The sequence below is a fragment of the Hylobates moloch genome, unplaced genomic scaffold (assembly GCF_009828535.3).
Source record: "Hylobates moloch isolate HMO894 unplaced genomic scaffold, HMol_V3 SCAFFOLD_10, whole genome shotgun sequence".
NCBI lineage: Eukaryota > Metazoa > Chordata > Mammalia > Primates > Hylobatidae > Hylobates > Hylobates moloch.
The window spans coordinates 50,052,428-50,073,293 of NW_026652285.1; the positions used below are offsets into that span (position 1 = coordinate 50,052,428).

General features: G+C 42.7%; 1 pseudogene; it reads left to right on the forward strand.

The window, feature by feature from the left end:
• The first annotated feature begins 1,391 nt into the window (after positions 1-1,391).
• Positions 1,392-20,866, forward strand: part of LOC131384482 (uncharacterized) — a 23,246-nt pseudogene continuing 3,771 nt past the window's right edge.

The window sequence follows — 20,866 nt, forward strand, 5'->3', positions numbered from 1 at the left end:
TGTCCTCATCTCCCTTCTGAACTCAAGGGAGCTTTAGGAGTTTCTTCAACCCTACTCCACTTCTCCACACCTCTTCTTCTCCCTTTAGAGCACACTGTTCTAAGTACTTTATGGTGATTAACTCAGTTAACTCTCACGGAAACCCTTTGAGCTAGGTACCAGTATCCACATTTTAAAAATAAGAGAACTCAGAGGAGCAGAAGCAAAAATGACTAACACAAGTCCACCCGAAGCCACACAACTAGTAAGTGGGCAAATCAGAACGTGGAGTCCGCATTCTTGCTTTAGAAGCTTGTTGCACTTGGCCAGGCTTGGTAGCTCACGCCTGTAGTCCCAGCACTTTGGGAGGCCCAGGCGGGCAGATCACGAGGTCAGATGATAGAGACCATCCTGGCTAACATGGTGAAATCCCATCTCTACTAAAAATACAAAAAATCAGCTGGGTGTGGTGGCACGTGCCTGTAATCCCAGCTACTCAGGAGGCTGAGGCAGGAGAATTGCTTAAACCAGGGAGTCAGAGGTTGCAGTGAGCCGAGATCATGCCACTACACTCCAGCCTGGGCGACAGAGCAAGACTCCAACAACAAAAAAAAACAAAAAGAGAGAGAGAGAGAAAGAAAGTTGTTGCACTTAATGGCTACAATGGTTAACACGTGTTGAGAACTTACTTGTACTAGATATTCTGTAAACAGAATCTCATAATGACCCTATCAGATAGGAACTATTATTAGTTCCATCTTACAGTTGAGAAAACTGAATGTATTATAGTCACTTCACCCTCTTACCAAGTCAATCATTGGCTTCATTTTTTTTTGTTTTGCTTGGTTTTTACATTTACTTTTTATTTTTTATTTTATTTTTATTCTTTTGAGAAGAAGTCTCACTCTGTTGCCCAGGCTGGAGTTCAGTGGCATGATCTCGGCTCACTGCAACCTCCGCCTCCCAAGTTCAAGCGATTATCCTGCCTCAGCCTCCCAAGTAGCTGGGATTACAGGCATGCACCACCACGCCTAGGTAATTTTTGTATTTTTAGTACAGAGGGGGTTTCACCATATTGGCCAGTCTGGTCCCAAACTCCTGACCTCAGGTGATCCACCCACCTGGGCCTCCCAAAGTGCTGGGATTACAGGCATGAGCCACCACGCCCAGCCTGGTTTTTACATTTATTTTTAATATTTATATTTACATACAGTAAAATTTACTTTTTTGGATGTGCAGTTCTATTGCCAAATACAGAGAGGCCTATATCCACAAGTACAATCAAGATAGAGAATAGAGTGACTCCCCTCCATGGCACTAACTCCTGGCTAGCTCTCCCCCTCACACCGCCAGGCCCAGTGGCAATAGCAAGGGACTTTGACTCCCAGGGTGGGGGTGGGGATGAGTCCTCAATGGGAGCCCTGGTGCAGAAGGTGTGGGGTGGTGGCACTGTCAGCGGGGACCACTGGGAAGCTGAGGATGAGGACATCAAAGATAACTGGGAAGATAATGACAAAAAAGAAAAAAAACAGAGGAAGCAGAAGTAAAACCAGAGATTAAAATTTCAGAAAAAAATAAATAGCAGAGAAGATAAAAGAGAAAGAACAACAATAGAAGAAAAGGCAAGTTGAAATTAAAGAGAGGTTAGAAGAACCTGAGAATCTAAAGTTCTAAAACCCAGAAGAACAGAACAATTTAACAGATAAACCGTGCTAAAGAAATTACAGGAAGAGACAGACCTCAAATTAGCAAAGGAAATTTTCATAGTTAATAATACAGACAGGGCCCAGTGGCTCACACACGCCGAGGTGGGCAGATAACCTGAGGTCAGGAGTTCAAGACCAGCCTGACCAACATGGAGAAACCCCATCTCTACTAAAAATATAAAAAATTAGCCAGGCGTGGTGGCGCGTGCCTGTAGTTCCAGCTACTTGGGAGGCTGAGGCAGGAGAATCGCTTGAACCTGGCAGGTGGAGGTTGCAGTGAGCTGAGATCACACCAGCGCACTCCAGCCTGGGCAACAGAGCAAGACTCCATCTCAAAAAATAATAATACAGTTTATGGAATAAATGCTATGAACCCATCTTTAAGAGATGACTTTACAGAGTTTGGAAAGTTACTAAAAGATAAAATTACACAATATGAAAAGTCACTATATTATGCCAGTTTTTTGGAAGTTTTGGTTGGATATGTGTGTATTTCACTGGAAATTGATGACTTGAAAAAGGTTACCAGTTCACCAACTGTGCTTTACAGTGAAAAACAAAAGCAAGCAAGGCAAAGCCAAAAAAAAAGAAGAAATGTGTGGTTCCTGGAGTGGGGTTAAAAGCCACCATAACAGATGACCTGGCAGATTATGGTGGTGATGATGAAGCAACATCGTTGTCTGGGGTAAATACCTGAGATTCGTTGTCTCACGTTCACGGAAAACTGGATGTGGACATACAAAGAGTGAGGTGCACAGTGGAAGTTTAATAGGTGAAAGAAAGAGAAGAGCTCTCTGCAGAGAGGGTGCCTGGAGAAATGGGTTGCTGCCTCGACGGTGAAGGGCAGGAGATTTTGTAGATGAGCTTGGGGAGGCGGTGTTTGGTTTACATAGGGCGCAAAAGATTAGTCAGACCAGGTGTGCGTTTGCATAGCGTGTGAAAATCTGGCCATCCCCACTCTCATCTTTTATTATGCAGATGGGTTCTCTACCTGGCCGGCACCATGTTGGCTATTCTTTTACTGTACCGTGGTGACAAAGAAAAGGGAAGGTGAACTCTCCATGTTGAATATACCTGGCCCTCAGGTAGCCCGTTTGCATTGGCACAGCTGCCGGCATTCACCCGTGCAAGCTTCTGGCTTGCTTACCTATGTCTGCAGCTCGATTTTTCAGGCTGCTCTTTGTTAGAAAAGAAATGATTTGGGGGCTGCCTTTTTTGTTAAAAGGGAAATTCTGCCAAGGAATCTTTTATCTTCACTATCTTCCTGGATAACTTTCTTTTTTTTTCTTTTTTTGATAGAGTTTCGTTCTTGTCACTTAGGCTGGAGTGCAATGACACAATCTCGGCTCACTGCAACCTCTGCCTCCCAGATTCAAGCAATTCTCCTGCCTCAGTCTCCCAAGTAGGTGCGACTACAAGCGCATGCCACCACACCCAGATAATTTTTGTATTTTTAGTAGAGATGGAGTTTCACCATGTTGGCCAGAATGGTCTCAATATCTTGACCTCATGATCCGCCCACTTTAGCCTCCCAAAATGTTGGGGTTACAGGCGTGAGCCACCGCACCTGGCCTCCTTTTCCTTCTTAATGTGATCTAGTATCTAAAAATAAGAGTACCAAGCCCTAGAAAAGTCTTCAAATTGCCCAGCCTGTGGGCAATATAATCCTGGCAGTTTGGGAGGCCAAGGAAGGTGGATTGCCTGAGCTCAGGAATTCAAGACCAGCCTGCGCAACATGGCAAAACCCCGACTCTACTAAAAATACAAGAAATTAGCCGGGCATGGTGGCAGGTGTTTGTAATCCCAGCTACTCAGGAGGCTGAGGCAGCAGAATGGCTTGAACCCAGAAGGCGGAGGCTTCAGTGAGCCAAGATAGCACCACTGCACTCCAACATGGGTGACAGAGTAAGACTCTGTCTCAAAAAAAAAAAAAAAGCCCAGCCTGTACATCAGACCCTTCTCTACATTTTAATGCAATTAATTATTTGTACAGGCTTCTTACTAGTGAACCACCCTGAATGTTTAGAAAAAGCGTCTTTGGTCATGGTTTACTTTCTTCCAATGTGCTGTTAGAATCTACTTGCTGGTATTTGACTCAGGATTTTTGCATCAAGAGTTTTAAGCGAGGTTATTCTGAGGTTATTTCTTCCTTGTGCTTTTTTGGTCAGGTTTTTATATCAGTGTTATGCTAGCCTAATACAAATAATCGGGAGGCCTTCTTTCTCTGTGGCATGAGATAGCTAAAATAACTCATCCATCTTTTCTCTTTTTTTTTTTTTTTTGGAGACAGAGTATCGCTCTGTCTCCAGGCTGGAGTGCAGTGGCACGATCTCAGCTCACTGTAACCTCTGCCACTCCAGTTCAAGTGATTCTCCTGCCTCCGCCTCCCGAGTAGCTGGGACTACAGGTGAGCGCCACCACACCTGGCTAACTTTTGTATTTTTAGTAAAGATGGGGTTTCGCCATGTTGGCCAGGATGGTGTCCATCTCTTGACCTTGTGATCCGCCCACGTTGGCCTCCCAAATGCTGGGATTACAGGCATGAGCCACTGCGCCCAGCCTTCATTCATCTTTCCTTTTTTTTGAGACGAAGTCTCGCTCTTATCCCCCAGGCTGGAGTGCAATGGTGCGATCTCAGCTCACTGCAACCTCCACCTCCCCGGTTCAAGCGATTCTCCTGCCTCAGCCTCCCGAGTAGCTGGGATTACAGGTGCCCGCCACAACACCCAGCTAATTTTTGTATTTTTAGTAGAGATGGGGTTTCACCATGTTGGCCAGGCTGGTCTCGAACTCCTGACCTCAGGTGATCTGCCTGCCTTGGCCTCCCAAAGTGCTGGGATTACAGGCGTGAGCCACCATGCCCTGCCCATTCATCGTTTCTATAAAGGTTTGTCAAGTCCGTTTTTGACAAGAAAAGTAAGGGTTTTTTTAATACGAGATGGAGCTATAGGTTGTCTCTGCTCAGACAGGCTTTCCTTAATTTCCACCCTTCATTTTATTTTCTTTTTTGTTTGTTTGTTTGTTTGTTTTGTTTTGAGATGGAGTCTTACTCTGTTGCCCAGGCTGGAGTGCAGTGACACAATCTCAGCTCAGTGCAACCTCTGCCTCCTGGGTTCAAGTGATTCTCCTACCTCAGCCTCCCTCCTGCTGGGACTACATGCACAAGTCACCACGCCCAGCTAATTTATTGTATTTTTAATAGAGACGGGGTTTCACCATGTTGCCTGGGCTGGTCTGAAACTCCTGAGCTCAAGTGATCTGCCTGCCTCAGCCTCCCAAAGTGCTGGGATTACAGGTGTGAGCCACCGCGCCGGGCCTTATTTTCTTCTCACTACCCTCACCCCCTTCCTTCTGCTCCTTCCATGAGTCTTAGCAAAAGCTTCCTTTTTACAACTTGCCTTTTTAGTAATCTAATTTTACCTGGAAAATGCCATTTATAGTATATTTACCTTCCCTATTTGTATATGTCATAGTGCTGAGTTAGTTAGAAAATTACAAAACTTTTCATCAAAGTGATTGTTCCAAAACAATGTTTTGTTGTGGGAGAAGTAGGGGTGGTACTCTGAAGCTATCCTAAATGTCTACAGGATGTTTCTCAGCAAGCCATATATACCCTAATTCCCCTCTCTGGTTTTGGGTGGTTCAATATTATAAAGAGAAGCATTGGGGGAGCAAATATAAGACCACAAATATTTCATGCAATATCAGTTATGGCTATAGAAGCAAATGAAACAGAGAATAGAAATAACTCTGTGAGCTGACAGTGTAGGGATGGTAGGCAAGGGGAACTTCTTGGATGAAATGTCCCTTTAACTATGCTTACAGAGAGGGCCTCAGAGACAAATCAGGTTACGGCTTTTAAAAACTCACTACTATTTTTAGACCATGGCATATTATAAAATAATTAATTTTTGACAATTCTATACAGTCATCCATTGGTATTTTAGGGGAATTGATTCCAGAACCCTTCCTGGATACCAAAATTCCTGATGTTCAAGTCCCTTATATAAAATGGCATAGTATTTATACATAACCTACACACACTCTCTTGTATACTCCAAAGAAGCCCCTTTTGACATTTTTGTACAGTTCTTCTCTAGGGTAATGACCATTAAAAGTTAATTTATTTTAAAGGTTAATGTAAATAAATTTTGAATGTGAATCTATTGTATTTGCTTCTAAGATCACACAGAGATCTCTTATTTGTTTATACCCCCCTTTTGTTGGCAGTAAGATCTTTCTTAGATTACAAGAAAAATAAAAAGAAGAACCTTCAAGCTCACCCTAATAAGAAATCTCTTTGCAAAGTCATATCTAAAGTCATAAGTCACTTTAAAACTCAGTCCACCACGGGAACATGCTGAGCTCTGGAAGGAGGTGGTGCCTGCGCCTGTGGTGGCCTGTGTCCCAGAGGTCCCTTCAAGGTGCTGGCCAAGCTCTGCAGCTCATCTGTTGACTCCTGCTCCCTCTGCTGGCCCCGCTGCTCAGTGGCCATCCCCAAAACAGCACTTGTGTCAGACCTACAATGGGCCTCAGGAGACAGCAAAGACAGGTCCACTTGGGGAAACTGAGTCCCAGCTGGTGATGGGCCTTGCTCAAACTCAGTCAGTGGCAGGGCCAGCACTGCAGCCAGCCCTCCCACTGTTCTCCAGTCCTCACAATTACACAATTACTCATAGCTACTCAAATATTTTAGCACTTGGTGGTACTCCTAACCTATGAGCTGCTTTTCCAAAAACAAACACGTTTCAAAGTGCATATATTATTAATTTATAATGTACAAATAATGGTTGACATTTTGACTGAGTTAACTGAAAGATTTTTTTAAAAAGATTCTGTTACTGATGCTGGTGATACACATAACAAAAATAATGAATCCCAAAAACATTGTACTGAGCAAAACAAGCCAGACATAAAATAGTATGTGTGTAAAGTTCCATTTATTCCTTTTACATGAAGGTCCAGAACAGGCAGAACTACCCTATGCTGATAGAAATCACATCACTGATTTCCTGGGGCAGGAGGAACTTCCAATGGGCCCAGGGGAACATTTTAGACTGATGGAAATGTACTAGATCTTGATTGTGATGTTGATGGCACAGCCACACACACTTGTCAAAACCCACTGAACACTTATCAAAACCCATTGAACTATACATTTTATTTTATATTATTTTATTATTTTTTCTTTTTGAAATAAGGTCTCACTCTAGCCCAGGCTAGAGTACAGTGGCATGATCACAGCTTACTGCAGCCTCGACCGCCCAGGTTCAAGCAATCCTCCCACCTCAGCCTCTTGAGTAGCTGAGACTACAGGCATGTGCCACCACATCTGGCTAATTTTTGTATTTTTTGTAGAGATGAGTTTTTGTCATATTGCTGAGGTTGGTCTTGAACTCCTGAGCTCAAGTGATCCTCCCACCTCGGCCTCCCAAAGTGCTGGGATTACAGGCATGAGCCACCTCACCCAACTGAAGTACACATTTTAAATGCGTGTATTTGTATTTGGTGTAAATTGTACCTCAATAAAGTTGGTTTTAAAAGAAAAACGCTCTGGGCTAGTCAAATCATAAACTCTAATCAGTTTTTTCAACCTGAATATACCCGGACCTATTTTTTAAAAGAAAAAATAAAAAGGTCAAGAGCGGTGGCTCACGCTATAATCCCAGCACTTTGGGAGGCCAAGGATCACCTGAGGTAAGGAGCTCGAGACCAGCTTGGCCAACATGGTGAAAGCCTGTCTCTACTAAAAATACAAAAATTAGCTGGGCGTGGTAGCATGCACCTGTTAATTCCAGCTACTCGAAAGGCTGAGGCAGGAGAATCACTTGAACCCAGGAGGCAGAGGTTGCAGTGAGCCGAGATGGCACCACTGTACTCTAGCCTGGGCGACAAGAGTGAAACTCCATCTCAAAAAAAAAAAAAAAAAAATACCAATAAACAGACATCCCCTTGCTTCAGTATTTGGCCACATGCTTTGATTTCCTGAAAAAGAATAAAAACCTAGATCCAAAAAGCAGTGTCAGGGAGGGAAATCATAGTTTCCACATGTTTTCTCGGAAGACAATTGAGTGCCAACGACAACACGCCAACAGGAGAAATAAAATTATGGCAAGAGCATGATGCTGGGTGGAGGTCTTTTGAATCCCCAGCTCATACCTCAAGACAGTGCTTGGCCACAGGTGAGCTCAGGGCCCGAGTGCACGTGGCACAGGCTAAACCAGGAGCCACTCAAGGCAACACCAGGGCCCAGCCCCTCACCAAGGTGTGTGCTCTGGGGTGGAGACTCAGCTGCCAGACAGAACTGTGACTTGGAGTTTCTGTTCCACCTCAAACTTTCTTTCATGTGACAGTGGCTACACTCCACTGTGACCTCGCTTTGATTGCCACTCTTCATAAGCCATGCACCACAACTTTATTTATGGCACCAGGTCTTACATGTGTGAATTAGGACTTAGACGGAAGAAAATCCAGTTCTGGATTCTGGGTTCAAATTTGCTGGTAAAAAAATAGGGATTTGTTTATTTATTTTAGAGACAGGGTCTTGCTGTGTTGCCCAGGTTGAACCCAAACTTCTGGGCTCAATCAATACTCCCACCTCAACCTCCCAAGTAGCTGGGACTTCAGGCACCTCACCCAGCTTTGTTACAAACTCTTTAACTCATTTAATCCTTACAGCAACCTTCTTTGCAAGATTCTCTTATCACCCCCATTGTACAGATAAGGAAACTGAGATAGAGAGAAGTTCAGTGGCTTCATCAACATTATAGAAGGGACAAAGCCAGGCAGCAAACCTAGGCTGTCTGTCCTGATAGCTCACGCTTTTAATCAGCATTTTTTACAGTGCCTCTCCACACTAAATCAAGATGTGGATGCTGCTACGACCTGAATGCTCCTGTCCTCCCAAAATACGTATGTTGAAATCCTATCTGTCAAGGTGATGGTAGTAGGAAGGAGGTAGTTCCTTGCGAGGATGATTAGATTATGGGGGTGGAGCCCCCGTAAACCGAATTAGTGCTTTTATAAAAGAGGCCCCAGAGAGGCCTTCAGCCCCTTCCACCATATAGGACAGACAGAGACGGTGCTGTCTAGGAGCCAGAAATCAGGCCCTCCCCAGACGCTGAATCTGCCAGTGCCTTGATCTTGGACTTCTCAGCCTCCAGAACTGGGAAAAATAAATATCTGTTGTTTATGGACTACCCTGTGTGTGATATTTTGTTATAACAAATAATAGCCCAAACAACTAAGATACTTTAAACCCTCACTACTCAAAGTGGGGTCCATGGATTAGCAGTCACAGCACCAACCAGGAGCTTCTTAAGAATGCAGAGCCTGAGGCTGGGCGCGGTGGCTCACGCCTGTAATCCCAGCACTTTGGGAGGCCGAGGCGGGCGGATCACGAGATCAGGAGATCAGATCGAGAACATCCTGGCCAACACGGTGAAACCCCGTCTCTACTGAAAAAAAAATACAAAAAATTAGCCAGGCGTGGCGGCGGGTGCCTGTAGTCCGAGCTACTTGGGAGGCTGAGGCAGGAGAATGGCCTGAACGCGGGAGGCGGAGCTTGCAGTGAGCTGAGATCGTGCCACTGCACTCCAGCCTGGGCAACAGACCGAGACTCTGTCTCAAAAAAAAAAAAAAAAAAAAAAAAAAAAAAAGAAGAATGCAGAGCCTGTCCTCCCTAGACCTACTGGCTTAGAGCTGGCATTTTAACAAGATCCTCAGGTGGTTCACTAAAGTCGGAGAAGAGCTGCTCTAAACAAGAAAGCATTCAGTTTCTCTTGCTTTGTTTTGCTCTGTGTTTGCTTTTCTTTTAGTCCCAGGCTCCTTTGAGAATCTGATGAAAGTCATGGATCCTGGGCAAAAAAAAATGTGCACAGGATTTTGAAGAGGAGTTCATAGATTCATGTTCATGAAACCCTATTGCGGAGGATTTGAAGGTGCTGAGAATCAGTCCTTTATGCCTTTCATGCATTATTACATGTAGTCCTTATAAACCCACTATCGTTAACATGGGAACTTGGAGAGGTTAAGTAGCTCGCAAGAGTCATAGCTAGGAAGTGCTGACGCCAGGGTCAAACTAGACATTCTGTCCCCAGGGTCCAACTATAACGCTTTTCTGCTGAGAGGGATGACTCGGCTACAGTGATTCTGGGGAATATCCTGATACGACTTTCCCCTTCTCTGACAAGTTCACCCTCTCCACTACAGTACAGTTCCCATGAAGGAAGCGCCAATGGAGTGATGAGGTGGGGGCCACTGCCTACAGAGGAAGCTTGGCCTGATGGTGGATGGATCCTAGCAATCCACGTGATGGTGGGTGTCCTGGGAAGTTCTCCTGTGTATCTTCCCGACACATTTCCAACCTGTCCAGCCTCAAGCCACGTGCCAATGCATAACTTTCACCTATGTCACTCTCCTACTTTCAACCATGGTTGGCAAAGAGATTTCCTTTCATGGGCCAACTGATTAGATTGGTAGTGGCTGCTTGGTGTTCCAGTATTAAAGAGAAGCCAGTTGAGGACTGTGATAGATTAGTAACACCTGCCCCCCAGTGGCACAGGCTATCACAGCAGTAGGAACGCCAACTGGTCCATTAAATCACTGCTTAATTCCCTTGGCTTTCCATTCTTTTATTTAACACACCTGTACTAAATATGAATTCTGTATACACAGCAAAAGCACTCTTATCCATCCTAATGGAATGACAAACTTAAACTGCCTGACAGAACGAAGTATTACTAACAAGCACTTACACCTTAAACATTTCATTTTCAATTAAAACACTTACATACTTATGAATTAACCACTTTTAGAAGAAGGGCTAAGTCCCTTTGCTTCTGGGTCCACTCTTTTGGAGTTTCCCATAGATTTTTTTCACACCAGACTCAAAATGCACCGTTTTTTCTTTCTTTGTTTCTTTTTTTGAGTCAGGGTCTTACTCTGTCACCCAGGCTGGAGTGCAGTGATGTGATCATGCCCCACTACGGCCTCGGCCTCCTGGGCTCAAGTGACACTCCCACCTCGGCTAATTGCGTAGCTGGGACTACATGTGTATGCCACCATATCTGGCTAATTTTTATTTTTTGTAGAGAGACGGTCTCCCTATGTTGCCCAGGCTGTTCTCAAACTCCTGGGCTCAAGTGATCCTCTCACTTTGGCCTCCCAAAGTGCTGGGATTATAGGCATGAGCCACCACACCCGGCCAAAATGCACTATCTTTTAAAGATCCTTCCGAAGCAATCTGCCGGCAGTATCTTAACAGATTCCCAGTTACTATCGGCTTCCCCACACCTCATCCAAAAGCAAAATTTATGGGAAATTTATATATAATTTTCCAAGCATTCAACTTAGTTTTCATACAAATAATCCTTTTCTTCCCCCCTCATAAAGTTACCAAACCACACATTTCATCAAATTATATAATTATGTAACAAGTATAATTTGTACAAAGAGATTTGGGCAGAAACACAACTAATTACTGGATATATGCTATCAACCAGCTGCAAAGTATTTTACGGAGAACTAGAGAGCATTAGTTACTCTCATGAGCCAGATAAGTGATGGCCAGTTAGCGGAGTTTTGGTTATACTACACAGAGCTCTCTCTGGTGACATTCAATTAAATGGGATTCTCTATTAGTTGAAATTTCCATGTATGATGTTCCTAATATGTCTGTAAGGCATTAAAATTCCTGATGTAGGCTGGGCATGGTGGCTCACACCTATAATCTCAAAACATTGGGAGGGCGAAGTAGGCAGATTACTTGAGTCCAGGAGTTCGAGACCAGCTTGGGCAAAATGGCAAAATCCCATCTCTACGAAAAATACAAAAATTAGCCAGGCACGGTGGTCCAGGCATGGTGGTATGCGCCTGTAGTCCCACCTACTCAGGAAGCTGAGGTGGGAGGATCGTCTGAGCCCAGGGAGGTTGAGACTGCAGTGAGCCATTGCATCACTGCACTCCAGCCTGGGCAACAGAGTAGGACCCTGTCTGAAAAACAAAACAAAACAAAGAGATCCTGCTATGACTTGGAATCATAAAACGAAGAGGAACAAAAGATTAAAATATGTTCAGATAATCCTTTCTGGTGTCTTCACCTTTTTTGCAGGGAGTCTTTTGACATCATGTTAAACTTATGTTCTCCCATAAGAACTCTTGTAATTTAGCTTTTGTCAAATCTGAAACAAGGAGAGGTTAAAATATATATAAATTAAAGTAAGTTTGTGATCTCCATAGTGTTATGATAACTTTGTTACCTGTAATACCCCAAAGAAAATATTGATCTTGGCAAGTAGTAACAGAAACCAAAAATAACAGTGGTTAAGACAAGAGAGATATTTGGGGGTTTCTTTGTTTTGTTTTGTTTTGTTTTTCTTCTCACAGAGATAGGCAGTCTGGGGCTAGAATAGCAAATCCAGGTTTACCTGGGATGCAAGCTTTTTATTACTGTCCAACTGCCTTACTTTATGACTTCCATCCTCAAGTTTGCTTCATGGTCTCAAGATGGCTGCTGCAGCTCCAACTATTACATTAGCATTCAACGCAGGATGACAATAAGGGAAGGCCACAAACCATGTGCTTCCCAGTCAATTCAGGCCCCTTAGAAAAACTTCACTGGAAAGCCCCACCTAGTGACCTCTGCATACTTTATCACTGGCGCTCTTATCTGTAAGAATATCTAAAAACATCATTTTACAGCTAGGCACCAGATTCAATGATTTTGAGTTCTTGTTACTGAGAAAGAAGGAAAGACTGGATAGTGAGTAGAGTAGATGATCAACAGTGTTTCCCACAAAATATAATCTGGCCAGGCACAGTGGCTCACGCCTATAATCCCAGCACCTTGGGAGGGTGAGAGAGGAGGATCGCTTGAGCCTAGGAGTTCAAGACCAGTCTGGGCAGCATGGTGAAACCCCGTCTCTACAAAAAATACGAAAATTAGCTGGACATGGTGGCTCATGTCTGTGGTCCCAGCTACTAAGGAGTCTGAGGTGGGAGAATCACCTGAGCCTGGGAGGTCAAGGTTGCAGTCAGCCGTGATCACACCGCTGCACTCCAGCCTGGGTGACAAAGGGAAACCCTGTCTCAAAAAAAAATAAATAAAATAAGTAAATTTTTAAAAATCCTAGCAGGATATTCTAAAAACTGAAATATTTGATACACATCTTATTTCCTGACTGGTCCAAATAACCGGGAATTTCTGTATACTGCAAAGATCTATTGATGTTTTGCTTTGGAAAAGTGCTGTTCAGCTGTTACAACTATGTTTTAGACACCGTGTGGAACACTTGTTTTATTCACTTCCTAACTTCATTTCAAGCCACACGCTACCCAGGACATTTGTATTGGGTGCCAGCTCAAGCTCACATGATTGTTGCTACCATGAGCAGAATTCCGCTTCTACAAAGTACATACTGTGCTTTGTAGTTGTGAGCTTTTAGAAATATTGGTCAAGGTCATATTACCAATTTTTGCCAATCAATTGCACCCGAGAGCACAAGACGCACTAGGCAGGCAGCAAAAAGCAGGGCACTGACTGCCCAGGGTGGCTTGCCTCCGGTTTCTTTTTCAAGGCAGCCAATGCTTTTTACAAGGGTGCAGTAAGTTCTCTCTTCTCCAGTATCCAATACAACAGTTGCAATAGTGTATCTTAGACTCATTTGGAAATACAATTCACCAAACACTTAACAAGCGCTGACTTTGTTAGAAGATGGGAATGCCCTCAGATTTCACACCTACGAAGGGAGATGAGATGTGAGACACTGATTAACGGGTAAAAGGAAGGCCTAGAGAGATTATGGAAGAAAGTTCATAGCTTCCTTACTTCTACTAAGTTACACTTGAACAAGCCCCAGCCCACAAGGCCCCTTCCTTCTCAGTGGTTGTCCTGGACACTGCACTCTCCACTTTTTTTTTAAACCTTCATGGGAAGTATTAGATTTCTTGCTTTTACTTTTTGGGCATCAAAGTCCTATTCACCAAGCATCTCCAACTATAATTTGTTAGGCTACATGTAATCAATTCCTTCTTCTCTTCCCATCATCTCTAATGCTTCTTTCAGATGCTGTATTGGCTGGCATTGTTCACTAATGACAAGACCTCACTAGGACCAGGCGAGATCATTTTGGCTTCCATTGTCTGACCATCCCGTGACCATCACCAACAATGTCAAACACTTAACAACCTCTGACACCCTTTAGCACCACGGCTCAGACTCTCAGATTTAAAGCATGATGGATGCATAAATTCAGCTGGCCCCCAATCACCCCTCTCTCACAGGTACCATCTCAACATCGGTTATGTACCTCTACCTCCCCAAATCCACCTCCTCCCAAAGTCTGAACTTCCAGTAGTGGGGAAATGCCCTCTCTCCTAAATTCCTGGTTCCATCCTCCCAATGTATAAGCAAATTGTCCAAGGTCAGAATTGTGATTCCCAGTGAACACACTAGTTCAAGAATTTGGGGTTACTTATGTACACAAATAAATAAAGATGCAATATAAATGAATGTAACAATGTAACAACAGACAAGTATGAGGAAGAGAGTACAATGGGTATATTCCAGTACTCAGAATACCAGTCATACGTATGTAATTTTTTTTTATCTAAAATATACTTTTCCATACAGTGATTTATTTGAACTCAAAGACTCTAGCATGTACAGAAATAGGTCAGGTATTATTATCATTTTAAACATCAGAAAACAGAATCTTAGAAAGATTAAATACCTTTCTCAAAAACCTCTCAAACAGTACAATAGAACTTCAATGTAAATCCAGATCTTCTGTCCAAATCCAGTTCTTCTTCTACTACATTATCTGCTCATGGAATTACTCTAATGTTCAGCTCATTTTGGGGCAGCCTTAACTAAGAAAACATTATAAATCTCTCTCTTGATTGGGCGCAGTGGCTCACGCTTGTAATCCCAGGACTTTGGGAGGCCGAGGTGGGTGCACCACTTGAGGCCACGAGTTTGAGACCAGCTTGGCCAACATAGTGAAACCCCGTCTCTACTAAACATACAAAAAATTAGCTGGGTATGGTGGCAGGCACCTGTAATCCCAGCTACTCGGGAGGCTGAGGCAGGAGAATTGCTTGAACCCAGAAGGTGGAAGTTACAGTGAGTCGAGATTGTGCCATTGCACTCCAGCCTAGGCAACAACAGCAAAACTGTGTCTCAAAAAAAAAAAAAACTCCCTGTTTTTCAATATCAGAGCCTACTATGTGAGTTTACAAGTCTTCCTTAACTTACCAAGCTGAATTACTCCTTTAGATCTTTGTTATTTCTCCCACTGGGAAGTGGAGTCATTTCCTTCCCCTTGAATCTTGGCAGGCTTTGGTGACTTGCTTCACCAATGTAACGTTGCAGAAGTGATTTATGAAGCTAGGTCATAAAAAGCCTGTCAGCTTCTATCCAGACCTCCTAAGAACTCACTCTTAGAAGCCTGCTGCTATGCTGTGATGAAGTGCAAGCAGCCCATAGAAAGAGCCATGAGGAGAGGAAACAAGGCCCCAAGAGACAGCCCTGGCTGAGCTCCTGGCCAAAAGCCATGTGACAGAACCATCCTAGAAGTGGATCACCCAGTCCCCGTAAAGACAGATGAGCTGTCTCCACCCAACCTACCCAACTTGCAGATCCATAGACCAAGTAAATGATTGTTATTATTTCAAGCCATTAGGTTTTAAGATGATTTGTTTCATAGCAAATAACTGCAGCCTACCTTTCCAAAACCTTCATGGCTAACAACAATATGCAAACAGAAGTAGTAGCATATATCAAACTGGCTATACATTATGAATATTTGCATGTTTATTTCACTTACATATTCTATTTTATATTTTTAAAAGTAAATGAAGAGGCCGGGCGCAGTGGCTCACACCTGTAATCCCAGCACTTTAGGAGACCTAGGTGGGCAGATCACCTGAAGTCAGGAGTTCAAGGCCAGCCTAGATAACATGGTGAAACCCTGTTTCTACTAAAAATACAAAAAATTAGCCCGGTGTGGTGGCACACGCCTGTAATCCCAGCTACTCAGGAGGCTGAGACCGGAGAATTGCTTGAACCCGGGAGGCGGAGGTTGCAGTGAGCTGAGATTGCACCACTGCACTCCAGCTTGGGCAACAAGAGTGAAACTCTATCTCAAAAAAAAAAAAAAAAAAAAAAGTAAATGAAGAGTACCCTCTGATTTAAAAAGAAAAAAAAAGGCAATTAGATGAATTGCTTTAAAATGCCTTCAACCCTAAATAATAAAAATCTTATTATAAATATATTAGTATTTTGTTTGAAACTCTGTGAAAAGAATTAGGCCCTCCAGCTTTTACAGTTCCATGAAGGGCTTCTAAATATAGGAAAGTAAAACTGAAATTTACGTCAGTTTGTTAATGGCATCACTTAAAACTATAACAGTTAATTAACTAATTAACAACTTAATTAACTCAGCAGTTAATTTACTTACTTGAGTTCACTTAAATTCCCTAGATGTGATTTAATGAACTTTCAGTGTAATTTCTGACTAACCATGTAAATTGTACGATGTATATCTCTTCAATTTGGAATTTTTTTTTTGAAATAATATTATTTAAGGCAGAACACTAAGCCTACTAGTGAGTTTTCATTTTTTTCTTCAATAGGGAAACTCTGAACTTCTGGCAAGTAGCAAATTTCCCATCAACCTTGCTGGGGTATTTTTTGTTATTGTTTTTGTTTTTGAGACAGGATTCACTCTATCATCCAGACTGGAGTGTAGTGGCATGATCTCGACTCACTGCAACCTCTGCCTCCTGGGCTCAGGTGATCCTCCCACGTCAGTCTCCTGAGTAGCTGGGGCTACAGACATGTGTCAACACACCCAGCTAGTTTTTGTATTTTTAGTAGAGATGGGGTTTCACGTTGGCTAGGCTAGTCTGGAACTCCTGGGCTCAAGAGATCTGCCCACCCCGACCCCGCAAAGTGCTGGGATTACAGGCGTGAGTTAATCCACCCAGCCCCACTCAGCCTTTTTACTTTCACAAAGAAAATCATATTTGGATTTGCTGGCTTGTTTAAATGCATCAAAATAAGATTCACAAATCAGCAAGCCAATGTGACCAAATTTCATGATAGTTTATTAATAATTATCATATATTCTTAAAAAATGGACATTGAAACAAACAATAATTGAAAAAGAAACTGTTATAAAACATTTCTCTGGTCCATGGATTTACTTATTTAACCAATATGTTTACATAGCAGTGGGTAATGTCAGGTTACTCAATATGTGGCCCATCAACCTGCGCCCATCTATGAACTGTTTTTACCAATGGGAAATGAGAAGAGAACAGGAAGCAAGTGTTTAGATATATTTACAGAACTTTGAGAGAATAAATGTACGTCTATTGACTATCATAAAGAGACATTTGGAGGCCAGGTGCAGTGGCTCACGCCTGTAATCCCAGCATTTTGGGAGGCTGAGGCAGGCGGATCACCTGAGGTCAGGAGTTCAAGACTAGCCTGCCCAACATGGCAAAACTCCGTCTCTACTAAAAATACAAAAATTAGCCGAGTGTGGTGGTGAGTGCCTGTAATCTCAGCTACTCGGGAGACTGAGGCAGGAGAATCACTTGAACCTGGGAGGCAGAGGTTGCAGTGAGCTGAGATCGCACCATTGCATTCCAGCCTGGGCAACAAGAGTGAAATTCCATCTCACAAAAAAAAAAAAAAAAAGAAAGAAAGAAAAGAAAAGAAAAAAAAGAGAGAAAGACATTTGGGCTTGCATTTTGCCTGTATTTTTATTTTAGTTTTCTAATCATTCATTTTTATTGTGTTTTACAAACATCTCAGTCTGCAACAGATTGCTTTTTTTTTCGAAGCTGGTTCTTTTTCAAAGATGGTTTGCGAAGCACTGATTCAACTGTACTAACTACTGTGGCAAACAAAAATTGGATAAAAAATGATCCCTGCTTTCATAAAGCTTGCATATTAATAAGAAAGGCAGGTTGTGATTGTTGCATAATTGAAGTGTAAACAACATGTTCTAGACACTTAGAGGAAAAAGATGATTCCACAAGGAAAGGTAACAGAAGGCTTTGTGGAGGAGGCAATTGTTGAATGAGGTCTTATTTGATGAATGAGTAGAGTCTGGGGAGGTAAAAACAGAAGAGGATACAGATTTCAGGCAGAGTGAACAATGGGAGTGAAGTCAGGGGGAACAAATGCAGCTATGTATTCGGAAAAACATGCAACTGACCTCATTTGGTAGGAGCAGAGGGAATGTGATAAATCTAGAAGGATAGACCCAGAGGCCCAATTGTAGAAGGCCTTTTAAATGTGAAGCTAAGAGGTATGCACTTGCCTGAGGTCATCTCCAAACTGCTACTGAAAATTTCTGAGCAGAGAAGTGGTGTTCTTAAAGTTGTGCTTCTGACAGAGGAATTCAAGGGGAGAAAAACTGGAGAATTAGATGAGGAAGGATACTCCAGATTCTTCAGGTACAATCTGATAGATTCAAGTCATCTTAAGACCCTGTCAACTGAAATTTTTAAAAGTACACTTTTAACCTTTCCAAAGTAGTGATCAGCAAGTGAAAATATAACAGCAATTTACCCCAGAAAGCTCCTGAGTAAATGATGGATTGCTAACATTTATGATGCATTCACTGTGTGCATTTTAGGTCCAGTATCTCATGTAATCATCAAAACCACTCTATTTCAGGTTCTATCATCCCCATTTTACATATGAGTAATTTGAGGCTATAAAAGTTAGGTCCCATACCCAAGGTCACTCGCTAAATAATAAGATCCTAGGGCCAGGCGCGGTGGCTCACGCCTGTAATCCCAGCATTTTGGGAGGCTGAGGTGGGTGGATCACGAGGTCAGGAGTTCAAGACCAGCCTGGCCAAGATGGTGAAACCCCGACTCTACTAAAAATACAAAAATTAGCCAAGTGTGGTGGTGGGTGCCTGTAATCTCAGCTACCCAGGATGCTGAGGCAGGAGACTCTCTTGAACCCAGGAGGTGGAGGTTGCAGTGAGTCGAGATCACGCCGTTGCACCTAGCCTGAGCAACAAGAACAAGATTCTGTCTCCAAAAAAAAAAAAAAAAGCACCTAAAATTAACCAAATCAGTCTGATGCCAAAGTCCATTTTGGCACTATTGGATGCCAAACAAAAAGTAATCACTCAAACATGTTAGGCTTTCCCTGCATAAAGGATGATTTAGAAGACAATTAAAATCCATACCAGCTATCTACTTGAACCTTATGAAGCCCATTCTTTGGGAACGTCTGGGATTTTATGTTTTTCCATCTGAAAGATGAGACTACAATGAACAATAGGAAGATGATTTTTCTTTAGTAACAGCTGAGGATATTTTTATATCTATAAACTCTTGAATATTCTTGCTTCACAAAAGGACCAGCACAAGTTGCGTTTAAAAAAAAAAAAAATACTTAGCCAGGCACAGTGGCTCATGCCTATAATCCCAGGACTTTGGGAGGCCAAGGCAGGCAGATCACGAGGTCAGGAGTTCAAGACCAGCCTGGTCAACACGGTGAAACTCTGTCTCTACTAAAAATACAAAAATTAGCTGGGTTTGGTGGTGTGTGTCTGTAATCCCAGCTACTCGGGAGGCTGAGGCAGGAGAATTACTTGAACTAGGGAGGTGGAGGTTGCAGTGAGCCAAGATCACACCACTGCACTCCAGCCTGGACGACAAAGCGAGACTCCACCTCAAAAAAAAAAAAAAATTTTTTTATCAATATAACAAACCAAATATATGACTGCCTATCCAGAAGTACAAGTTACAATGGCAAGTCTGCACTTGAATAAATGGTGGCAATAAAAGGTGAAAAACAAACACTATAAAGTTTATTGATTTGCCTAGTTGGAAAGGAGAAGCTAATGGAACAGAAACTACTGATCATAGCACCATTATTCTCTAGAAATGTGAGCAATTTCAAAGACACTATTTTTATCTTGAAAAAGATTCTAATTTAATTGTCTTCCATACTATAAATACAATTATATATCTGTTGTTTGAGAATCTTAGAAAAGAACCTTTAATTAAAACAATGCACATGATTGAGACAGAAATTCTAATAGAGGCACTTCTCTTTGAACACGTAACTTAGGAACTTACTGACAGATGTATCCTCCAATGCCAGCCCCTGAGAAGCTCCGAGGAAGAGCAGTATTTAGTTTCTCATAACTGTTTCCTAAGCCTAAATAGAAATGTCTAATTATGTTGCAGTCTCCTTCATCTACTCTCCTTGCCAATCTCTTTAGCACACAATCTCAGCCTCGATGTTCTAACTAGTGTTCAGATTCCCAGGCTAGCTCACAAGAGTAGCCAGATTCAAACTGTAGCAGAAATAAGATTCAAGAAAAAATAGTATAGGAAAAAGGATGGGAGACAGGACAATGTATGTTCTGGTTATCTACTGCTGTGTAATAAATCACACCTAAACATAATGCCTGAACAGCAATGGTTTGTTAGCCCATGTGTTTCTGTAGATTGACTGAGCTCAGCAGGGAGGTTATTGACTAAGGTCTCTCATGCAGTTGCAGTCAGGTAGAACTGAGGCTGAAATTATCTAAAAGTCAACTGGACTGGACATCCAGGACAGTTCCTTTAGTCACCACATATGACATCTCACTTGGGATGGTTGGCAGAGCTGGTGGCTGATCAGGCATCTCTCTCTCTCCAAGAGCACGCGCTCTCTCTCTCCCCCGCCAAGCTCTCTCTCTCTCTCTCCTTGGCTAAACTTGATTTCCTCACAGTGTGAGCAGTAGGACTTCTTACCTGTTGGCTGGCACCACCCCACACCCCCCACCCAGAGTGTGCGTTTTAAAAGGGCAAGGCAAAAGCTGCAAGGGTCCTTCTGATTTGGCTCGAAATCATACTGCACCACTTCTGCCACATGCTACTTGTTCCCATGGGACTGGGTCAGATTTAATATGAGAAGAAACTGCACAAGGGCATGAATTCCAGAAGGCTTGGTCCAATATGGGGGTGGGAGCGAGTATCTTTGGAGACAAGCAACAGAAGGGGATAATAAAAGGACCTTTTAGGGTTGTGATCAATCTCAAAGGAGAAATTCAAATTTTTAGATACATTACTGGTTTAACAGGACTTAAAGTGGAATAGTACCAACTAGCTGGGATCCTATCTACCAGTTACAGTATTATTTCTAGGGGAAATTT